Below are 5,710 nucleotides of genomic sequence, written 5' to 3' on the forward strand. Positions count from 1 at the left end.
TAGGATATATAGAATCAAAAGGGTAGCGATAAAACTATCATTGAAATTTTGTCGAAATCAACATGGCAAATCTAAGGGTGGAGATGTACCATCTATCTTATAAGAGTAATAATCATAAGAAACAATGTAGTTTGATCAGAGAAATTAAGTGTCAACTTTGATCAAGGCAATATCGATTTATAGGATAAGTACAATCAAAAGGATGAGAATAGAATAATGATTTGAAATTAAGTATCAAATTCACAAGTAAAACTCAAGGTGGACTTTGGAGGAAAGTCTAATCATAAGGACAAGAATATATTTATGATTAAAATCTTGTGTTAAAATAAACAATGGTGAACCTCAAAGTGGAGAAGCTCCATTAACCTTAGAATAACTATAATCACAAAAAAAATAGTCATATGATAAAAATCAAGTATATCAAACAGCCATAACCTCTAAAAAGTTATAATCACAAGCACATTCCAACATTTATGGCTGAAATAAAGAATCGAAATCGAGGAGGCGAATCTCGAAGTTGGAGACGCACCACCAGCCCTATAGGATAAGTAAAATCAAAAAGACAAGGGATAGAATTATAATTGAAATCATGTGTTGAAATTGCATGGCGAATCTCAAGGTGGAGATTTACCATCAATCTAATAGAGTAATAATCATAGGGAAAAGTGTAGTTTAATAAAGAAATTAAGTGTCAACTTTGATAAGGACGAATATCGGTTTATATGATAAGTACAATCAAAAAGATGAGAATAGAATAATGATTGAAATTAAGTGTCAAAATCAAAAGTGAAACTCAAGGTGGATCCTATAGGAAAGTATAATCATAAGGACAAGAATATATTTATGACTAAAATCATGTGCCAAAATCAAAAGGGTGAACCTCAAGGTGGAGAAGATCCCTTAACCTTAGAATAACTATAATCCAAAAGAATGGAAATAGCCATATGATAAAAATCAAGTATATCAAATAGGCCAAACCTCTAAGAAAGTTATAATCAAAGCACTTTCCAACATTTATGGCTGAAATAAAGAGTCAAAATCGAGGGAGGAGAATCTCAAGTTGGAGACGCACCACCAACCCAATAGGATAAGTAGAATCAAAAGGACAGCATAGAATAATAATTGAAATCATGTGTCAAATTGGCATGGCGAATCTCAAGGTGGAGATTTACCATCAACCTCATAAGAGTAATAATCATAAGGAACAATGTAGTTTAATAAGAGAAATTAAGTGTCAACTTTGATCAAGACAATATCGATTTATAGGATAAGTACAATCAAAGGATGAGAATAGAATAATGATTCGAAATTAAGTGTCAAAAACAAGGAAAATATAAGTCATAAAACTAGGTGGAGTTATAGGAAAATATAATCATAAAACAAGAATATATTTATGACTAAAATCATGATTCAAAATCAATAAGGGTGAACCTCAAGGAGAAGCACCTTAACCCTTAGAATAACTATAATCACAAGAATGGAAATAGCCATATGATAAAAATCAAGCATATCAAATAGGCTTAACCTCAAAGAAAGTTATAATCACAAGCACATTCCAGATTTATGGCTAAAATAAAGAGTCGAAATCAAGGAGGAGAATCTCAAGTTGGAGACGCACCACCAACCCATATAGGATAAGTAGAATCAAAAGGACATTCGATAGAATAATCATTGAAATCATGTGTCGAATTTGGCATGGCAATAAACTTAAAGATGTACCATCGACCATATAAGTAATAATCATAACATTCCAAATCAAGAGAAATTAAATTTCAACTTTAAGCACTTATATCGATTTATACGATAAGTACAATCATAAACATGATATTAGAACATGATTCAAATTAAGTGTCAAAATACAGTAAAAATCACAAAGGACCTTGTAGAAAATCTTATAATATTTTACAGAATATATTTATACCTAAAATCATGTGCTAAAACATTAAATAAAGGTGAACCACTGGCGGAGAAACAATCCAATCAGAGATTAATTTATAATCACAAGAATGAAAATAACAGCATGATAAAATCACATATCAATTCTAAGAAAGTTATAATCACAAGCATATCCTTAAAAATTTATGGTCAGAAATAAAGAGTCAAATCGAGGAGAGGAGAATCTCAACTTAGACGCACCACCAACCCAATAGGATAACTAGAATCCAAAGAATGGGATAGAATAATCAATGAAATCAGGTCTTAAACTTGGTATGGCTAATCACTACAAAGATATTCATCACTACATAAGAGTAATAATTCAAGAAAGGTAGAATTAACAAGAAAAATTAATTGTCAATCTTGATCATAACAATATCGACAATAGGATATACAATCATACATTTATTAGAATAATGATTCGGGGTGTCTATACAAATCATGTAAAAACTCAAGGTGCAACGGTAGGAAAGCATAATCGTATGGATTAAAACATATTTAGATAAAATCATAGTCAAAATCATTAATAACTTATGTGATAAGCACCCTAACTCCAGAATAAATATATCATGTGAATTTAAACAGCTGCATATAAAAAAATCAAGCCACATCAAAATAGCTTTCAACTTCTCCATAAGAAATTTATAATCATAAGCACATTCCCAACATTAATGGTTAAAATAAAGATTCGGAATCGTGGAGCAATCTCAAGTTGAGATGCACCACCAAACTCAATATCATAAAGGAAATTAAAAGTGACAAGGATAGAATAATCATTTAAATTACAAAAACAATTTGGCATACAACCAAGTTGAAGGGTCATGGACTACACAAGAGTAATAATCAGTAAGGAATGCAGTAATTCATTAATAAAATTGAACGTCAACTTTGATCAACGTATTTAATGCATTAATAGGACGTATGCATAACTGTATATGAGAATAGCTAATTTATCTGGAATATGATTCAAAATCAGCTTAAAATCAATGGACCGTGGTGGTGAGAAAAAATAAATCTTAAGGACAAGAATATATTTATGACTAAATTCATTGCCCAAATCAATAGGGTAAACCTCAAGGTGTAGAAGCAACATTCACTAGAATAACTTAATCACGAAATGGAAATAGCCATATTATAAAAATCAAGCATAACAAATAGGCTTTAATCAGAAAGTTATAATACAAGACATTCAAAAATTTATTGCTAAAATAAAGATTCGAAATCGAGGAGATAATTTAAGTTGGAGACCCCCACCAACTTGATAGGATAGTAGTCAAAAGGCAATATAGAATCATCATTGGAACCATGTGTCAATTTGGCGTGGAATTTCAATGTGGGATGTACCATGAACCACATGTTAGTAATAATCACAAGGAACGTGTAGTTCATAATAGAAATTAAGGTCAACTTTGATCACGCGAAATATTGATTTATAGATAAGTACAATCGAACCCTCGAGAATAGAATAATGATTCGAAATTGAGTGTCAAAATTATGATTCGAGCTGGATCACTCGGAAAGTTATAATCCCAGGGCAAGAATATATTTATGACCAAAAATCATGTCCAAATTAAACAAGGGTTGAACCTCAGTGGAATAAAGCACCGCCCAACATACAGAATCCCTAACTCCCAACCGATGGAATAGCCATCGATAAAATCGAGTTATTATCAAACGGTGATTTTTAAATCCTCAAGAATTTACAATCAGAAGCACATTCCCGCATTAATTGCTTAATAAAGAGTCGAAATCGAGATAGGAAATCTCGAGTTGGAGACGCACCACCCCCCCAAAAATAGGATAAGTAGAATCAAAAGGAGGAGGATAGAATAATCATTGAAATCATGTGTCGAATTTGGCATGGCAATTCTCGAGTTGGAGATGTACCATCGACCACATAAGAGTAATAATCGTAAGGAGCAGGTGTAGTTCAATAAGAGAAATTAAGTGTCAACTTTGATCCCCGCCGAATATCGATTAATAGGATAAGTACAATCGGAAGGCTGAGAATAGAATAATGATTCGAAATTAAGTGTCAAAATCCCAAGTAAACTCACGGTGGACCGTGTAGGAAAGAATAATCATAAGGACAAGAATATATTTATGACTAAAATCATGTGCCAAAATCAATAAGGGTGAACCTCGAGGTGGAGAAGCACCCTTAACCTTAAGAATAAATATATCACAAGAATGGAAATAGCCATATGATAAAAATCAAGCATATCAAATAGCCTTAACCTCTAAGAAAGTTATAATCACAAGCACATTCCCACATTTATGGCTGAAATAAAGAGTCGAAATCGAGGAGGAGAATCTCGAGTTGGAGACGCACCACCAACCCAATAGGATAAGTAGAATCAAAAGGACAAGATAGAATAATCATTGAAATCATGTGTCGAATTTGGCATGGCAAATCTCAAGGTGGAGATGTACCATCGACCCCCATCAAGAGTAATAATCGTAAGGAACATTGTAGTTCAATAAGAGAAATTAAGTGTCAACTTTGATCACGACTGAATATCGATTTATAGGATAAGTACAATCAGAAGCATGAGAATAGAATAATGATTCGAAATTAGGTGTCAAAATCACAAGTAAAACTCAAGGTGGATCGTGTAGGAAAGTATAAACATAAGGACAAGAATATATTTATGACTAAAATCATGTGCCAAAATCAATAAGGGTGAACCTCGGGTGGAGAAGCACCCTTAACCTTAGAATAAATATATCACAAGAATGGAAATAGCCATATGATAAAAATCAAGCATATCAAATAGGCTTAACCTCTAAGAAAGTTATAATCACAAGCACATTCCAACATTTATGGCTAAAATAAAGAGTCGAAATCGAGGGAGGAGAATCTCAAGTTGGAGACGCACCACCAACCCAATAGGATAAGTAGAATCTAAAGGACAGGGGGATAGAATAATCATTGAAATCATGTGTCGAATTTGGCATGGCGAATCTCAAGGTGGAGATGTACCATCAACCACATAAGAGTAATAATCGTAAAGAACATTGTAGTTCAATAAGAGAAATTAAGTGTCAACTTTGATCACGACGAATATCGATTTATAGGATAAGTACAATCGAAAGCATGAGAATAGAATAATGATTCGAAATTAAGTGTCAAAATCACAAGTAAAACTCAAGGTGGATCGTGTAGGAAAGTATAATCATAAGGACAAGAATATATTTATGCCTAAAATCATGTGCCAAAATCAATAAGGTGAACCTCAAGGTGGAGAAGCACCCTTAACCTTAGAATAACTATAATCACAAGAATGGAAATAGCCATCCGATAAAAATCAAGCATATCAAATAGGCATAACCTCAAGAAAGTTATAATCACAAGCACATTCCAACATTAATGGCTAAAATAAAGAGTCGAAATCGAGGAGGAGAATCTCAAGTTGGAGACGCACCACCAACCCAGTAGGATAAGTAGAATCAAAAAGACAAGGATAGAATAATCATTGGAATCATGTGTCGAATTTGGCATGGCGAATCTCAAGGTGGAGATGTACCATCAACCACATAAGAGTAATAATCGTAAGGAACAAGTGTAGTTCAATAAGAGAAATTAAGTGTCAACTTTGATCACGACGAATATCGATTTATAGGATAAGTACAATCAAAAGCATGATAATAGAATAATGATTTCAAATTAAGTGTCAAAATCACAGGTAAAACTCAAGGTGGACCGTGTAGGAAAGTATAATCATAAGGACAAGAATATATTTATGACTAAAATCATGTGCCAAAATCAATAAGG

The sequence above is a fragment of the Hakea prostrata genome, chromosome 11 (genome assembly GCF_041222555.1).
Source record: "Hakea prostrata isolate BN-2017 chromosome 11, UWA_Hpros_2, whole genome shotgun sequence".
NCBI classification, from domain to species: domain Eukaryota; kingdom Viridiplantae; phylum Streptophyta; class Magnoliopsida; order Proteales; family Proteaceae; genus Hakea; species Hakea prostrata.